This window comes from Balearica regulorum, chromosome 12, assembly GCF_011004875.1.
Source record: "Balearica regulorum gibbericeps isolate bBalReg1 chromosome 12, bBalReg1.pri, whole genome shotgun sequence".
Classification (NCBI taxonomy): Eukaryota; Metazoa; Chordata; class Aves; order Gruiformes; family Gruidae; genus Balearica; species Balearica regulorum.
In genome coordinates, this window is record NC_046195.1 from 22,310,448 (window position 1) to 22,329,551 (window position 19,104).

Sequence of the window (19,104 nt, forward strand, 5' to 3'; positions counted from 1 at the left end):
ACATCACCCCTTACCCCTGGTGTAAAGGAAGCACGAAGCTGGACCACCAGCGGCTCCCTGGGGCGAGCGCAGTCGCGTTTGAGTGGATTTGTCACAGATTTGTCACCCTTGGGTGACAGGGAGCAGTTCAAAGCTGTCTGCCGAGGACGGGTGCGGGCCAGCAGAGCACGCGGTGCCGTCACGCCTGGCCATCCCACAGCCCCGCTGAGCTCAGAGCTCTGGAGACTTGGTTGTCCAAAACAAAAACTGATGTAAACAGAAAGCCAGCCTCTCCCGGAGATTGTCAGCGTCGTGCGAAGCCAGGAAACGTCACGTGTCTGCAGAGCACAAGACTGGGACTAGAAGGCAAGAGCATCCCCTGCTCTGCCAGCACAGCACCTAGGGAGAAGTGACCTGGAGGTTTCCCACTTCGGGGTGCTCCAGGGCTATTTCTGCACCCCCGGGTCTCCCTGTCCCTCACCCTACCCCAAGGGCAAGAGCAATGTCCGGGCAGGGATGACCCTGGGTACAGCCTGCTGCAGGGGAGGGCAACCAGAGCTGGGGGAAGGAGGGGAAGATGCTGAGCCAGGACCCAGGGCGCTCACGGGGGTGTAGGAGGAAAATCCTGAGTTATGGCTCGAGACTGATGTTCAACATCTGCCTCCTTGCCGGAGCAGCTCGGCGTTCCTGCCCTCACCATCCCACGCTGCAGGCTCCCTCCGCCCGCGCTCCCCATCCCAGGCAGGCAGAGACGGCAGCAGCACGGAGACCCCCGTCCACCCAGTTCTCTGGGGGATCTGAGGAGGATGCAGCCACGAGCAACCCCCGACTCCAGAAGCAGCATCGGGGGATAAAATATACACCAACCCAAGAGAAACTCCTCTGGTGAAGTGGTGCTGCGGAGACCCATGGACTTTTCTTTTTTTATTTCTTTCCTTTTTTTTTTTTTTTTAAAAAGAGGAAAGTAATTTAACCTCCGGAAAGCAGAGACTTGGCACCCCTGCTGTGTTTGGAAGAACTTTGGCCCTTAGCTCCCAGCACTCAATTAGCATAAGCCGTATTTATTAGCCCTCGCCAAACAGCTTCTCTCCTCTTCTTCCGTGCCACCAAGCTTGTGCTGGGGCCAAACGCTTTTGTAGCTGGACCCGGGCTCGGGGGTGCCTGGCTGAGGTAAGCAGCACAGCCCCCACAAGTGATATTTTTGCAAAAAATATATACAAAATTCAATAGCCGAGACTTTCCTTGTCGGGTGTTTCTTGTCGTCTTGGCAATCGGCACCCAGCTGTAAACATCCACCTCCGAACAGACGACTCGACACTCCGACAGCGGCTTTCTGGAGCACGCGAAAACCCTTCTAAAGGGTCACCGCAGCCCCGGGACCCGACGGCGAGGGCAGGGAGCTGGGAGAGCCCGGGGGGGGGGGGGGTGACCGAGGGGCTGCAGGGGGGCGAGGAAGCAGCTGCGGGGATGGGGTCCCCCCGATATTTAAGGTCACTCCTCTCGTAGCCGGAGCCTGTGTCCAAGGCTCCCCAGGTGTCTGGCGCTGCCGCGGTGACTTCACGATTCAAGCAGCTTTCCCCATGCCGTATTTACACGCAGCTAACCGTAAAAGAAATGCTCGCTACCGAGGAATTTCTTTGTTTACTTAGCTAGCATTATTTTTTTCCTATTTCTTTAGTCTCTCCCTGTTTATTTCTTACTTCAAATGACCACACACCCACTCTGGCTGGATAATGAATTATTAGGATGAATTCCCTGGGGCAGAGCTTGTGCTGAGTCACTGCGGTCCGAATTCCCTGCCTGACCCGTGGCACACGGTGTCTAGACGAGTTCCCAGGTACCACAGCTCGGATCCCGTTCACATCTCTTCCGCGCACACAGCACACCAAAAAAATCACGTGGTTGGGGTTTTTTCCCCAAAAAGGAAGGCTGAAGTGTGCAGGGTTGGGCAGATCCCTGGGCATCCCCAGAGCATCATCCCAGAGAGACCCTGGGAAAGCCCAGCACTTAACCCCATCTCAAACCAAAGAAATTAAATACCTCCCTGATCAAAACAGAAGCTATCTATTCCGAACTATCTATGACGAATATTATTTTATCTCCTGCCCCACAGCAGTGCTATTCACAGCGGCAGGTTTCTGCTACCCCCAGCAATCCTTCTGCACACAGCAATCCTTCCCTGTCTGGACACAATTGCTGTGCAATATGAATTCTGGTTTGGTTTTTTGGGGTTTTTTTTATTTTTTTTTTTTCCATTTAATTCTACTGAAGTGACACACGCAGCTAAGCCCTAAATACAAATGGTAAAGCCATTTAAACCTTGGTTTGTTAGAGAAGATGCCAAACCGGCTGTGTGCAGTTGGCAGTCCATAAAAATCACATCAGAGGAGAGCTTGATTAATACACTGCTGAACCTCCAGGAGGGGAAAATATGCAACGGTAAAAGTAACTCTGGGCACAAAATCGTTTGCAAAGGAGGAAGAAAAAAGCTTTTCAAACCTGTTTTCCTCCCTGTTGAGTGGAAAGGGGAGGCATAGCTGGGAGAAGGGTGCTGCCTCCGTCTCCCGTGCACCGTCCGCTCGAGCCCCCCACGTTCCCCCGGGGATCAAACGAGGGATATCGCTTGTACCCACACAGCATCATGCCTCACTGGCCCTGCCGAGGGGGAATTGCGTTAATGCAGAGAGAGTGGGAGAAAGAAAATATAGCTGCTGGTGCCCTGGCAGCATCACCCACCAGCTCCCGCAGGGCTCCCTGGTTTTGCTGCAGGGTCAGTTAAGGAAAAGAAGGTGGATTTTTACACCAAGACCAAAATGTGGGGTTTTTTTCTTCTTAAAGGAAAGCAATGCAACACCCTCTCTTAGCACAAGCTTTGAGGGGATTCAAAACTTCAGAAAAGGGAAATACAAATTTGACCTGAAATCTGGTTGAGGCTTGAGATCCTCACGGAAGGAGTCCCACCAGCTCCTCCCTGTGCTCACCTCCACGCCAGCTTCAAACCTGTCCTGCAGCCCAGCAGCATCGACAGGGCGAGCCCAGCCCTCGCATCGCTTTGATCGGGAGTTCTTGCTCCTCTGGATGCAGGTTAGGAATTGAATATTTTTGGTCATTTCTCCAGAACAGTCCACTGCAGGAAAAAAAAAAAAGCATATTGCCCACTGGATGACGCAGTTAGGTTACTATAACAAGCCTTCATGCTTTTGCAAAACACTTCCTCCAAGCAGCTCAAATGCCTTTCCAAACCAAAAACACCATCAGGCAGCAAAATCGGATCGCAGCTCCCCATTCACCTGACTCCAAGGGCACACAGTGCTGGCATTTTCTAGACAGCCGTCTCTAAAAAAAGGAAGGATGAGCCAATTATAGACTGGAGACATATTTAACACATTCCAGGCACCTGGAGAGCGCTCTGCTCTGCTGCCCGTGCTCTGGTAAGGCCATTACTGGCCGAGTGCTCCCGTGAAGGATGAGCCCCGTGGTCCCTTGCCTTGCCGACGCTGATGCCCAGCAGCCAGGAGCTGGCTGCATCCCCATGCCGAGGTGGTAGCCCAGGATATTGCCTCTGCCATGGCGTTTGCAGACCGGCGGCAGATTCCTGCTGCCCTGCGATTCATCGCCTGCATTAACTTCAGCATCCTCTGAGGGAGGGTTCACTCCCAGCGGGGTGGCTGGCAGCGGCTGCCCTGCCACGGAGCGAGCGGAGATGGCTTTGCCTCTTGCAAGAGTGTTTAAGTGGAAGTGTTCAAGGCCAGGTTGGATGGGGCTTTGGGCAACCTGGGCTAGTGGAGGGTGTCCCTGCCCATGGCAGGGGGTTGGAAATAAATGGGCTGTGAGGTCCCTTCCAACCCAAACCATTCTATGACCCTACGAGAGCATCCCGGTGTGCTCTCCCAAAAGACAAGGTGCTCGACTCTTCCCTCCCCACCACTACTGCTACAGAGCAAATCCTTCATGCATGGTCCTTCAGGGCTTTTCAAGTCTCCCTCCTCGCTTTCCACTGTGAATCTGCTTGCAAGCAGCTTCGTACCCCGTCGGCTTGTCAGAAGGTCAAAAGCTTTTCTGGAGCCCTGAGTTTCAAGCACGGAGGCGTGAGTTCGGCTGCGTTTAGTGGGCCTTTGGCCACCATCTCTGAAGCCAACGAACTTTGCTGGGAATGGTGTTGAGCCTCTGATTTCCAAAATACTCTCTTGCACAACGCAAACTGCCCATATATTAAAACCATGAATGTTTAACAGTGATTAACGAAAAAACCCCAACAAAACACCTCCCAACAAACAAACAAACAAAAAACCCCACGACAAGCCTCCCTGGTTGCAGCTCCTGTGAGAGCAGAGGGGATGCATGTTGACCTTGGACATGACAACCTGGCCATGGCCACACTGTGCGGACCTGCGCCCGGTTGTATGTCAGGGACAGCAGAGCAAGGCGGAGAAAATGCATCATCCTCAAGGCATCATCTCTCTCAATCTGCACTGCTTCAGATTTGATACTAGAGTCAGTGCAAAGTTTCCTGCTGCTGCCAAAGAAGAATTTGAAAGTTGGATTTTTAAGTAAAGACCAGCCAAAAGAAGGTGCTTGCTTTGTTAATGAAATCAGAGGTTTTGCTCCAAAGCTGAATGCCAGCACATTCTGAGATTTTTTTATTTTTTTTTTCCTGGAATAAAAAGGTTGAAGACATTATAAAGCAAGCCAGTTCTTTATAGAGAACGCTGACCCTAGTTTTCACCGTCCCCTGGCTGCCTGTGCTGGCCGGAGCACCGGCGGCTCTGCCATGCAGCATTGTCTGCAGAGCAGGAAACACCATCCGAAGGCATCCAACTAAAGGAACCAAGAAAAATGGAAAAAAAATGCCGTCCGACTGGCTCTCACCAAAACACTGTCTCGATGTCTAATCAAACGCCCATGGATTCTGGAGATCCAACGAGCAGGTGGTTTCTCTTCCTCCCTCCAGTCCATAAAACCAACCCAGAGATGTCCCGGGCACAAGATTGCTCTGAAACCACACCAAGCATCAGAGCCGCTCGCTCCTGCTTCTGTCAGGGAATTCACTGAAGGTTTTACTCCACTGCTTGCTAAAAGTCATTGAACAGCATTACTAAGTTTTTCCCTTGTCCTTTGCTTGGGTTTTGGCTCCCTCCGTGGCATTTGCCATGAAACGGGATGGACAAGAGTCACCCCTTTGCTAGAGCTGCTGCAGGGAAAAACCCCAGCCACAGGGTCTGTACTCACGGTCCCCCTTTTTTTTTTTTTTGCCTAGCTCAAGCTCCCAAGCTACAGTTTCCTCTGGCTTCTCTCACCTCTTCCCACATGTTATTTTAGCATTATTGTTATTTTCCAACTTACATTATTATTATTTTCCAAGTTGCGTTATTATTATTATTCTCCAAGTTGCGTTATTATTATCATTATTCTTATTCTCCACGTTGCGGCATGTGCAGAAGCCCTGCTTGCAACAGCCAGTGCAGCTTACAAAGCCCCCACTGCCTGGTGGTCCCATACCTGCTCTCCACTTGCCAGTTTTGGGGAGCACACCCCCAGGACCATCCCCAGCTGCTGCTCCCAGGACCGGGCAGGATCGGCAGGGCGGTTAAGCGGCCGTATTTCCGCAAGCGGGGATGAGTCAGTGTCGCAGAAATGCCGGCTCACAGGGAAGGGATGCAACATCAGCAAGAAACCTGCTCTGGCTTGTAACAGGAAAAAGATGTTTTGCTGCCCAAACCAGCCCGGGGCCTGGGACAGATTAGGAACAGAGAAAGCTCCCTGCCAGCACGCACCAGGGACGTGCCCGCGGCTGCAGTGGGAGGACAGAGCAGGGATTAGTTCATCCCCAGGGCTGCCCACCTTCCTGGCAAGTCGCCTGTTTTAAACCAGACGGACGGTGCTGGACGTCACCCTCGGTCTGCATCGCTCAGCTTCTCCCTGCCGCCAGGTCCTGACGCCGCCGGTCCTTTGCGAGCCTGTCCCAAAGCTGGGGACACCCCCGGGGGATGCTGGAGGGGAGCCTGGCCTCAGAGCAGCCCGGGCACCTGTAACGCTGCTCGACGCTGCTAAAGTCCTATCCTAGAGACATTCAGAGTGAAATAAAAGTAAAGAAAACAGGCTGCCTACTTCATATTTTCCGAGTTATGACAAATGAAAAATTGTTCCATTCATGAAAGATTTATACCGAGTGCAGCGCTGTACTAAATACACACATTCGTAAACCAAATAAATCTGTCAGGAAACAGGTTTTAAGATCTTTCTTTTAGTGGACAAGTAGATTTTTCTATGCCATCTGCATGCCATACTTGTGACGGAGTCAAGTATTACGTATAAAGGCACCTCTTCGATGTCAGGATGCTGTTGGGATGGAATACACAGCTGAGTGCCACGCCGCTCGTCCCATGAGGCTTGACATTGCTGCCTACTACGAAAAACCAAGAGGGTTTCAGATCAAAAAAGAGGAAGTTATATAATTTAACAGCAACTTCAGCAAATCTAATTTTCCAGAGCCCTCAAAAGCCAAGGAATCGGCGCCCACATCCCCTTCTGTCAACGCAAAGCGGCACCGACTGCTTACGGCACGTCCCAACTTTCCCTCCCTTCCATTTCAGCTGCTTCTCGGGTAAAACGCTGCATTTTTTAAGCTCTCAACATCTTTTGGTGGTTACAGATTCTAAAAAAGCTTGAAATCATCTTATAAACCTGGAGTTTTAATTATTTGTTTGCTTTTAAAACCAGCCTTTTCCAGTGGGATGGGCTGACGCACGCTGGCGGGGGAGCTCCGCGGGAGAGACCCTCGGCTCAGCCGCCAAGCTCGGCTGAACGTGAGAATTCACAAGTATCCCCTTCGCTTCCTTTTTAATTAAGCATGTAATAAGAAAAGGCAACTTTCATCCCCTGCAAGCGCTACCCGTATTAAAGCAGACTTTCTCCTGCTCCTCCATGGCTGCTGCCGTGTGTCGCAGCACATCTACTCTGCTCCCTCCTACCCCCGAGCCGGCAGAAGCAGTCCTGCTCCTGACTCGAGGAGGATATATTTAGCACTTAAAAAAAGAAAAATACAATTTTGCAAACTGTAACTAGAAGAATATGTCATTTTGCAGACGTTTTCCTCCAGGCCAGACTGCTGGGAAAACATGTGTTTCATTAGATGCAGTAAGTCGTGCAGGTGGTCAGGGCGAGGGGAGCCAGCCCTACGGCAAACGCACGTGTTTATTGTTTGGGGAAGGGGAAAAAAAAAAAAAAAAAAGCCTTGAATGATGTCATGAAACCTCCGGACACCGCGCTCCCTCTGAAGGGACTTGCCAAACCCTTTAAAGGTGTTTTTTTCCCCCAACACCATTGGAATTCTATTGGGAGCGATAGAGGAATACTGGCTGGAGACTGCAGGGAGTCCAGGAGCCCGGGCGCAAGCTTAGCCTGACGTTATTAATCACTGCTCAGGTGGGACAGCCGCAGCCCCGAGGGAGCAGGTCCTCGCACATCAGCTCTGCGTTAGAAACACAACCACGCTCAGACGGCGCGACCTGCATCCATCAGAGGCTGCTGATACCCCAGCACCCTGGGTCCAGACCCCGTCTGGATCTCTCCAGGCCAGAAACCCTGCTAGAACCATCACTGCAGGACCTCTCGGCTGTAAAATTACTTCTTCAACTTTTTTTTCCATACTCCTATCACGTAAAAAAGTCTTGGTTTACGTAGCCAAGTCTCTATTACTCTTAAGTATGATGTATTGTTAATACATTTATGGAAGCAAAGCCATTCCTTTCATTTAGTGTTATAGCCCATGTTATGCTACCTACTCACACCTGAAAAGCATTTAGGGGAGCTCTAAATTATTGTTCTGCTGCCGTGCTCACCCAGGTCTGCTGGAAAAATCAAACCAGAGCGGGTGGATTGGTTTCTCCTCTGCAGCACTTGGCAGCCTGTCCCAGGCCCCCGTTTCAGCTGCGGGGATTTATAGAAGAGGAATCTTTTACAGTATTTTTCACTTCGCACACATGCACACAACCCCTTTTCATCACCTTTCAAAGCCTTAAGTCGGCCCGGACCAAACACAAAGGCCTTTGATCCAGCCCTACGGTTACCCAAGCTGTTTTGCAGCCAGATTCCCCCATCCACCGCCAGGCTGGGCAGGGGAAATAAAAAGCAAAGCTGGAACACTCCCAAAAAGAAATGTTACAGATATTTCAGGCACTTTGGGGGCTGCTCTGGACTCCCCAGCACCAAAAGTGAACCTGCCATAGCCTGGCAGCAGGGTTTGCTCATGCTCGAGGTGTTTTTATTTCCCTTGCAAAGCTCTCCTAGCTCAGGGCTGGAGGAACAATGGGCAAAGGTGGCAGTGGCCAAGGCTTTGGAGAACCAGCCTTCTCCTGCAAAGGATGGCACAGGATTGACATTAAAAGCCCATTTTTCATTCCCAAGAGCTCGCTGCGCAGGGCAGGCAGGCTGTGTCCTGCACCTCCTTCCAATGCATGGCACCGCTGGGGAGGATGAAGCTGTTTAAGACTCAGGATCCACGTCCCCATGCCAGGACCCTCCGACAAGCTCACCAGGACACACAGCAGCTACAAGGACAAGCACCCAGTTATCAGCACAACTGGCCCCACAGCACTTGGGGACACCCCAGATCCCCAAATTCCCATATTTTGTCATTTCACCTCCCTCCGCTCTCTTCCTCCTACACATGTGCACATTCACAGATGGATACAAACAATATTGCTATTAAAACTCTCAAGTTTATTCACAGAAAAGCATGTAATACATAACAAATGAGGCTGCTGGCTCCCCTGCTGCCTGCAGGCAGCTCTCCCTTGCCTGCTCACTCTTCCTCATCGGAAGGGAAATTGTGGGAAGTCACCCTGTACCAGCAGCCGGGCTGTAGCATGCGCTCTCCTCCCACCCCAAAGCCCTTTGGAGATGATCCCAGCTAAAGGAAGGGGGACGTCAGCCCCAGAGACTGTCCTGCTTGTCCCCAGCCCCACGTGGTGCCCAGCCACGGAGCAAGCACGTGGCCATGGCCCATCACAGCACATCTGGGGAGCAGCAGCCCCGGCCAAATCTCACCACGCTCAGCCCTGTGGTCACGGGCACCTCGGGGGACACACGTCGGCAAGGGTGGCACTGGGGTTTTTGCCCTGCAGGTAGTGTTCGAACCAGGGCAACAGAGGTATGGTCTAATTCAGAGAAAGTCAAGAATAGAGATTAAGGCATTTCTCCCTGCATAGATTTCCTATCAGAGAGCTGAAATGGAGACCTCCAGCAAGCAGCTGAGAAGTTGATAGCAGAGGAGTTGCATTGGTCTGGCTTCATCAGAGATGGGTCAAGAGCTCCCTTTCACCCTGCACAGAGCCAGAGAGAAGCCTGCAGAGCCCGGGGAAACGCTCAGGGCTCGTTTCACTAGCCCAGGGACACATTTACGTGGCACGTACAGGAGCAAACCCAGAGTCGTGTAACCTTGTGCCTGCCCAAGCGGTGCCCTGCGGAGCTGAGCGCTCAGAGCAAGAGCTGACAGCTCACTCCAGCCTCCTCCACCACCACCTACGGCAGCAAGCATCGCTCAGAGGAGAAGCCACCTCTGCAGAGCCCGTGGGCAGACCCATGCAGATAACCAACACCAGAACCAGGCTGGACCTCCAGGACCTCAAGAGCAAAGTGCTCAGAGCCACCTGGCACCCATGGGTGCTGCAGCACCCAGTAGAGTCCAGCAAGCTTTGCTAGAGGTACAGCTGAGCTGTGAACAGCCACAGACCAAGCAGGACTAATCCCAGGGTCACTGCACAGCACCTCCCATGCTCAAGCAGCCGCAGACCCCAGGACTCACCCCCAGCAGAGGCTGCCTGCATGGGGCAGGTCACCTCGGGTCACCTCTCCCAGGAGATGCACAGAGCAGCAGGTACCACCGATGGGACAAGTCTCACGGGAGCACGCAGCGGTTCACCATGCACAGCCAGGCAAAGGGACGCTGCTCACAGGGGCACCGATCCAGCCGGGGAAGACACTTGCTCTGGGAAAGCAGCCCTGAGTACAAAGCTGAGCAGAAAGACTTTGGTGTCTCTCCAGGACAGGCTCCTGCTCCAGAGAACACCACAACTCCTTACAGCACCAACAAAACACTGCCCTTGGTCCAGCTTCAACCCTTTTAAGCAAAGGCTGCTCATTAGCACTTGCAGCCTAATGAGCTCATTTATCTTTGCACTCACAGCTGGCAGCACACTCTGGCTACAGCCCCTCTGCAGCCCTGGGGACAGGGACATGGGGGACAGAGGGGAGGACCCTGCCTGGTGTGTCCCCCGGAGAGGGCAGGATTTGGGGCCAGCTGTGACCTCGGCACCTGCTGCGCTGGATCAGACCCAGGCGGCTCCAGCCCAGCCGGGGCCGAGCGCACGGACGGCCAGAGCTCGTGCCGTGTGCCCGTGCTTCAGCAAAGCCGACTAAAACCTCCCTGTTTGAGTTCTCTGAGGGGCTCTCTCCTACCAGCAACCAGAGGTTGATGAAAATAAGCAGGGAAGGAGAATCAGAAACAAAACCGGTACAAAGCGGCAGCGAGAGACCTTTTTGCAGCAGTATTTGGCTGAGAGGTGCACCGCACGCAGCCGTGCTTCCAGCTAGCCGCCCTGCGGAAGCGCGCACTCCATCACCAACCCCAAATGCACGTTTCCAACAGCACCCTGCTCACATTTGCCCGAAAATTAACCCGGGGCTGGATAAAACGTGTGCAGCATGTGTGGGTGGCCCGGGAATGCTTCTGGCATCGGAGAAGGGTCCAACAGCCTCTTAATACTGCCAGGAGAGGCAAGAGCTGATGCGCTTTCTCCATGTGTTACGTACGAAGGGTCACCTTCCCTCGCTCCCTGGCTCGGCCGTGGGGCTGCAGGCAGTAGGACTAAAACTCGTCCCTCCTGGGCAGAAAAAGCCTGTGTTTAAATAAGCATTTAGAAAATAAACACAGCTACTAGCAATGATGCTCAGAAATTTTTGTTTTGGGGATGTGAAGTATTGCCCAGCCAACGTGTTTCCCCAGAGCACTGCAGAAACCCCTCGCCGGCCCAGAGTCAGTGCTTGGAAGGCAGCAGCTTCCACATGTTGTCTGGGTAAACTGAGGCACAGGAGGGCACAGACGGCTGAACGCCCCAGCGACGTCCATCGCTGCGAGTCTCGAGGTCCGCGATTACACCCTGTAAAATACAGCCGAGCTCCGGCAGAGCTGGTGAAGCTGCCGGTTGCTGGAAATGCACCCCACCAGCCCAGCTCCTTGGTCTCGCTTTGTGGCTTTCCCAGGCGGGGCTTTGTTTGCTTTTCTTTATTTCGCTCAAAAATATTTGTAAAAGGCTCTGGGAACGTAAATGGCTTTATAGCCGCTGTGCCAGGCACGGGGCTCCGGTCAGCGTCGCCGTGCATCACTGCTGGGACTCTGCCTGGCGTGTCCTCTGCATCCTGTGCTGTCTTGTCCCACCGGATCCCGTCACAGCCCTGTGTCTGTGCCGGCACGCTGCCGGGGTGCCCGTCCCCTGCGAGGGCTGAGCACCCCATCCGATTAACACACGAGCAGTTAGCCTTGACGCTGCAAGCCTTGGCCTCCCGCGGCTAAAACAAGGGGTGATGAGGGAGAGCGTTATGCATTTTGATAAAAATACGTAATTATTTCATGGCTTTGGTGGAAATTGTGGTGGCTTTGTGCACCTTATCCCACCCTTGGTGCTGCGTGGAGTCACGCTGTCGGGTTTGACACTGCAGTTGGCTCAGCCCCAGCCCAGCACCCCGTTGCAGGATGGGTCCCCGTCACGGCTGGCACCGGCAGAGGCTTCGGCTGATGTGGGGTGCCTGAGCCGGGTGGGATTTGGGGGATTTGGGCTGCTCTGGGGACAAGGCAGGGAGACCCCCGGGGTTGGGGAGGGGGGCAGCGAGCCCTCCCCGGTGTGCCCGGGGCAGCACCTCGGCAAGTCCCGCTGTGGAGCCGGGGATCCGGGGGCGGGATCGCTTTTGCAAAGCCCCCGGTGCGGAGGGGAGGCGGGGACCGGTGCCAGGAGGCGGGGACCGGTGCCAGGAGGCGGGGACCGGTGCAGGATGCGGCCGCCGTGCACGGAGCCGGCCGGCGCTAGAGGGCAAACGCGGCCGCCGATGCTGCGGATGCTGCGGGGCGGAGATGCGGGGGGGGGGGATCAGCACTAACATGCTGCGGAGAACTCTGGGTTCAGCACCCCAAAATGCTGCGGTGCATCCTGGGTTCAGCCCCCCCCCCCAAATGCTGTGGTGCACCCTGGATTTGACCCCCAAAATGCTGCGGTGTGTCCTTGGCTCAACACCCACCCACCCCCCCCCCCCAAATGCAATGGTGTGCCTCCGGTTCAGCCCCTCTCCCCCCTCCCCCCCAAAATATCTGCAGTGCATCCGGGGTTCAGCCTCCCCAAAACGCTGCGCTGCACCCTGGGCTCAGGCCCCCGAAAATGCTGCGCTGCACCCTGGGCTTAGCCCCCCCCAAATGCTGCACTGCGCCCCAGACTCAACCCGTGAAAGACGTTGCCGTGCATTTTGGGCTTAGCCCCCCAAAACGCTGCGGTGCCCCTGGCTTGCCCCCCACAAAAGGCCGTGGAACCCCAGCTGCAGCCCCCTCAAAATGCCGCAGTGCACCCTGTGCTCAGTCCCTGAAGGGTGCTGCAGTGCCCCGGGCTGGGACCCCAGAAATTCTATGCTGTGCCTCGGACTCACCCCCAAAATGCTGCGACGTGCTTCAGGCTCAGCACCCTAAAAATGCTGCAGTGCCCTAGGCTCAAACCCCAAAAGTGTGTCAGCGTGCCCAGGCTCAGCGCCCAAAATGAAGGGCCGTAGGAAGATGACACACGGAAGCCGCTCGGTGAAGTGCTCGACTCGGGGCGCATTTCTCAGCACGTCCCTCCTCCAGCTCATCCTGGCAAACCGGGTGGGAATTACAGATGGGGGCAGGGGGGCGCAGAGGTTGGGGGAACTGGGGGGGGGAGCAAGGGGCTTTGGTGGGCCCTCGTCAGCTGTGGCTTCACCAGCCCCTTTCCCAAGTATTGGATGGGGTCTTCCAGCTGGGGAGCAGATCCCGTTTCGGGTGACGGGATCATCGTGGGGATCCTTGGCAGGGCGCCCGCAGGGGTCAGTGGGAGCGATTGAGGAGAGCCGGTCTCTCTGCACATCCCGACGGTGTGAACCCCCCTGCTGCCCCTCAACCCGGGGACACTCGGGGGTGCTCGTGCTGCGAGGGGAAAAAGAGCAAGTGGGCCAGGCGTTTCAGGTTTCCCTTTAAAATGCATGTTGGATGCAACTGCCAAACACATTCACCAAACAACAGACACGAGCTATGGAAAACCCTTCTTAAATTGCCCGGGCTGGCCTTCCACAGCCCAGGACTCTTGCCAGGACACTCTGCCCAAGATGGAGTCCCGTTTCCGTGCCCTCCGTGCTGCAAGGAGAGCTCCCAAGTCCGGCCACTTTCCGATCTGCCACCGTATCCTCCGGGTTTCCAAATTCAACGTATGCTTTTCCCCAGCAGGAGATGTGGCTTAGCACAGCCCTAAATCTGGACTCCATTTAAACAGAAATCCCTATCAGGCATTCGCCTGTCTGAGCAGTGGAGGTTCAGCCAGGAGGACCCAGACTGATGAGGGTTAGAAAACGAGCTCCCGGGACGCTCCCAGGGGCTCGACTCGGGGCCTCACTGAAAGACTTTGCACTGCACTCCCTGTCATTTCTGCTACTCTTCCCCATGTCCACCCAGCACCTCTCTCTACAGGGGACAGTATTAAGACTATGGGAACCTCTTGAGATGCAGCCCGTGGGGTCCGTGCTACCCAAACGCTGCTGGGTTGGGAACATCCCCTGTAGGAGTTAGCCGAGAGGCTGAGGCTGGACCTCGGTGCATGGTTTTAACCTGATATTGTCCCTCTGGTCTCTCGTGCTTTAGCCGCTGGTGCTAGAAGCAGAGAGGAGCTGTGCAAGAGAAGTGCAAAGGGTTAATCATAACACATAGCCCGCGGTGGGAGCCCGTCCTGGTTTCGGCTGGGATTGAGTTAATTTTCTTCCTAGTAGCTGGGCCTTGGAGCTGGAGGATGGGGAGTGTGTAGGGAATGTGTTGGCTTTGGAGGATGGTGATGGAGCAGTGCCACCCATGCAGGGAGGGCTCTCACCTCAGTCAGGCTGGAGGAAAAGCTCATTTCTGCAAGATTTTTGTAATTGCCTTGGGTTTTCCCACTCATTTAAACCTCTCCTGCCTGGTTTTAGGGTTAGAGCTGCCTCTGGGACCCTGCAGGTTCATCTTCCTCCAGCAGAGAGCAATGCAGGAGCCCCAGGAGACCCCGCTGTCTCTTCTGCACCACTTGATGCTCATCCCTCTGGTTTTCTACCAGGAAACTCTACATGGGCAGAAAATAAGGAAGCTGGGAAGTATTTTGGGAAAGAAGGGCTAGGTCCTCGTTTGCACGAGACCAGGAGCACCAGGAGCACCTCCGTAAATAGGAGAGGGGGAAGGACATTGCTGTGTCTCAGGAAGGGGATGGAGGCTTCACACCTCCTTTGGGCAGCCGCGTTTAAAGCCCAGGAGCCAGCACCCATTTGCAGGTACCCGAATGAGCCGTCTGGTTTCAGATCTCCTCGTTGCATGTGTTGGGTTAGGGAGGATGAGTCAGAAAAGCTGCTCTTACTAAAAGCCCCCTCCTTTCAAAAGATCAGAAAACATCCCTGGGTGGGCAGCTCAAGGGGAAGCCACCGTCTCCTCTGCCATGGCCAGAGCTGTCAACACAGAGAGCGATGCTGCACAGAAGAAGATGCAAATCTGTCCTTGAGCTGTGTGTCCAAGAAGTCACAGGAAATATCCTTGCTGGGACATGAGCCACCAAACCCATAACATGCCCAACCCATCAAAAGATAGCAAACACTTTCAAAGGGCTTCTTTTTAAAAATAGTTTTAAAGTCTTTTGCATCCCCAGCCCAAACCCTTGGTTTAGCAGCAAAAGCCCAGCTGCCTCCTGAAAAGCCTTGGAAAACCCCGCTGACCTCAGGGTGTTTTCCACCCCAGTTAGCCCGGAGCCCACAGACCACAGCCGTTACTGGTGTGCTGAGATGCAGGGGAAGGAACGCCTGAAACCACACGCACGCTCAACGTGGGGCACGGTGAGGAGCCACCAGCTTGGTGACAGGCGCTGCTGCAAGCCGGCGGCTCTGCTGAGCCGGGGAGATGCAGGTGGGGACGGGCACCCCCCTTGCAAGGCCAGGGACCAGGTGAAACAGGTTCAAAGGTGGAGATCAGCTCTGTGTTTCCAGCAAAATCTGTCTCCGGAGGCGTTGGTACGATGTCCCTGCTGAGGGGCAGGTTTGCTGTGCTAGCTGGCACCGCGTGAAGGTGAGTTCAGAGGGCTTCGCGGGCTGCAAATGCCATCTCGGTGCCTGAATAACCACGGTTTTCTTTGGGTAAAGTAAAAAAATAAAAGAACAACGACTCCTCTACAGGTGACTCACACCTTGGCTATTTTGCAACGAACTCAGGCTGTTTCAGACCCACCTCCAGACAGCGACCCCGAGGGAGGACACTTCAAGCGCATCCCTGCTGCCATCATTGAATCCCTCTCCTGTGGCCGGGGGACTTGAGGTCTTCGCTTGCAGTACGTGACCGTCCTTTCCTCGCCGTGCTGCCCAGCTCACCCCTCGCCGCGGCAAGTCCTGCTGCAGGAGACGGCATTGCTGCGTGGCTGCTTTGCATCACGCACGTGACGCTCGAGTGCTGCAGCAGCCACTGACCTACATGTATGGAAGGAGCACACCGCAGGGTCAAGCTCTGAGCACCCCGAAGGGGGAGATAGAGAGAGATATATACACAATATGTTATATTTATCACTTTATCTCCCAAAATACACCAACCCAAAATCTAAACAGCTCTCTGCCCTGGCTCTCTTGCTTCGTTCCAGCCTCTGACGCGATGCAGTTTTTTTCTCTGTCATCTTCTGCAAAGCGTTTCCGATCCGTCACATGCTATCAAATTAGCAGCTATGGCAAGAGCTGGCTATAAACAGGCGCTATGTAAACAACAAGCCACAAGAAGGGGCTGGGTTTGACTCACTGGTGTTGAGAGGCTCCCTCTCGCTTGGTTTTTCTTGGGAATAGCTTTTCCCACTCGTGAGAGGAGGGCTGTCCTCCCAGCCAGCTAGTGGAGGCTGCTGGCTCCATCGCTGGGGAGGTGAGCGAGGAAGGCTGTCCCTCCTCCTTGCTGCAGAAAACAGCAGTTTCCCGCTGGGGGGAGAAGATGATGGGTGCCAGGAGAGCAGCTTGGGACCTTCTGCTCCCAGCCGGCACGGAGGAGCCCCAGACCCTGGTGCTGGCCCGGCTGAACTGAGCTGGGCTTCTCCCCCAAACCCACACTTCAACCACAGCTTCCCCCTTGCTGGTGTCATTGCTACCGGTCCTGGGGGTTGCGGACCGAGGGCACCGCTTCGAGGTGGGAAACTCAGCTCCCACCCTCCATCTCCTGTGCCGTTAGAAGTGATTTTCCACCGGGAGGAGCTGCCATGTCTCTTTGATTCCCTTCACATGTTGGAGCTCATTGCGTTTTCATTTGTGCGCCACATTCAATTCATACTTGAAATGAGTAGAAATAGGTCCAAGTTCCCCTCCCAGTTCCCTGAGCAAAACGGGACCTTATCCAGGTCTAATCTGAACCAGATGACTGCAGCGGAGGGGAAGAGCAAGGAGAGTCAGTAATAGAGAGATGTTTGTTCTTGCTAACAGTGTTTTTAAATGGAAACATCTTGCTTTCAAGTAGAAAGGCTTGGGTTTTCAGTGCGGTCCAAGTGCCAGGTTCTACCAAGCATTGTTATTCCAGATGAACTTTCATCAAAGCAGATGAAAGCCCGTCCCTGGGTTTCTCTATAAATTATCTGGTATGAAATCCAAACATTAACCTCCATATAATTCACCGCTGCAGTAACTCTGGGGATAATCCAGGACAATTTGCCATGCACAGACTGTACGCAGTATCTGTGCTATATTTATGTCAATGTAATCTTAGCCAGTGCAAACAATGTGCTCAGCTTTGGCCACCCCACTACACCACTCCAGTGACGGGAACCTCTCTGAGAGCTGTAACTCATTTTTGATGGGGCAAGGAACAAGCTCAGTGGATCTTTCCTTAAGAATCACGTATTTTCTAAGGGGGCACCACGCGTCTTTCATTTCAGTGGGGCTGGCATTGCCGAAGAAGGAGCATGGACCTGGAAGACACAAAGAGCTGTTCCACCTGCCTCTGGGGCGGCAGCATTGGGACCACCACATCCGATGGCACAGCGGTCACGGTCGGTCCCTCCCGTGCTCCGGTGCTAACGGAGCCCAGCCAGCCCCGAGCACCAAGCTGGGCAGACACCTCGTGCAGGAGATTTGGGGTTGGACCTGTACCCCCAGAGCAAAGCCATCATGGGCTTGCAGCAAGCCACTTGGCCAGCTCCATTCATGAATCATCTCATAACCAGAGCTCTCTGGTGACACAGTAATTGTGTGTTGCAGCGTGGCTTCGTTATTATTCTCATATGTCCACAAGCAGAGCCTGCTGCAAGAGAGATGCGTCTTTCCAAGAGTTTCATCAAATGAAGGGGTAAACTCATCCGTGGTGTAACCAGGTCAGCCTCAGAGCTTGCCCAGAGCTGAGCCTGGCTCAGGCAAGCCAAGTAGTGAGTAATGGGTTGATGAAGTCTCTCCAGACTTGCAGTTCGGGATGGGTTCAGCAATATTTCTCTCAGGAGCGTTCCTTGAGCAAGGTGATGTATTGTGCTGAAGGCAGACATGTGTCTGCAGCACTGCATGTCCCACATCGCCTGGACACAGGCACTACGAGCCACGCTCTTCCCGCAGCCCCTGCCCGAGCCTGGCCCGTGCCGCGCAGCCAGGCTCCAATTTTCCTGATGACTTGCTTTAATTTCTTGCATCCACCAAGGCAGCATCTCCTTCCTCCTGCTCAGCAGTGCCAGTAAATTAAACACAGAGATAAATAGAGGGGTGGGACGAGCCGCATGGCAGCCGTGCTCCGTGCGCGGGCTCCAGATGCTGCGAGGCGGGAGGTGGGGGGCACAGGCGGCCCCCCCAGCCTGATTTTCAGAGGGCTTTTGTTAATTAGCCCAGCTCAGGCCCCTGAGCATCCATCTGCCTGATGCTCTGCTGCAGCAATCGCTACGGACTTTTGCTTGCCCCAAGGGATGTGTACTGCAGAGTGCCCCCCCCCCGGTGTCCCTGGGGTCCCCCAGCATCCTTCCTCCTCTCCCCACGCCATCCGTTGCGGCCGGCCTGTGCTCGCAGGCTTGTGAGCTTCCCATCCCCACGATACACGCACGGATTTTCTCTCGGCAGAGCCGGGAGAGGGAGCCCAAGCCACCCCCAGGGCTCACCCCAGCCCCTGGCACCCCTAGAGCTCCGCACCCGCCATGGCTGCTGGGCGAGGCGGCGTGGCACCGCACCGCTCTCAGCATCACCCACGGACACGTTGCGGGTGGGTGGGAAATTCCGGCTCCCTGCCACAGAAGGCTCTGCTCAGCGGCTCTTTGCAGCAGATACGTCTGCACGGGGTTGGGGCTGCACGGCCTGATCCAGCCCTGCGGGACGGTTCCCGTTGGCCATCCCGTGGGCATCCTCCTGGGCCACGGGAGACACGGTCCCACGAGCCGTGTGTGCAGCACGGGGAACCAGCGATCCTCCCCAGGCAGCCCTGCTGCTGATTTCCTCTGCAACTCCAGCTGGAGGAGGCCAGGACTGATCCTCTGCGGTGCCAGCAGGAGATTTTAACTCTTTGCAGGCGCTGAGCATCTCCCCTCCCCGGGGGCTGCAGCAGGAAAGCGGGTGCCGTCAGCGCGGGTCTGCGCAGCCCCGGCAAACTCCCCTCCTCGACCCCCCAAGAGGGCAAGTCCAGTCTGGGGTTTGAATGGGGTCCCAACAAACCTTCAAAGCAAAACCAGAGTAACAAAGCCCCTGCAATCTGTCACTGCCTTAATTTTGATCCAAAATATAATAAAATCCTTTCCAGCCTGCCAAAAGACGGATGATTCGGGGTTGGAATCGCTGTGCTATATAGGTGAAACAAGGAGCCCGTGCTATTTTCCCAGCCGTGGGACAAAGCTAAGGGCCCGCTCGCCCCCACCAGCTCTCAGC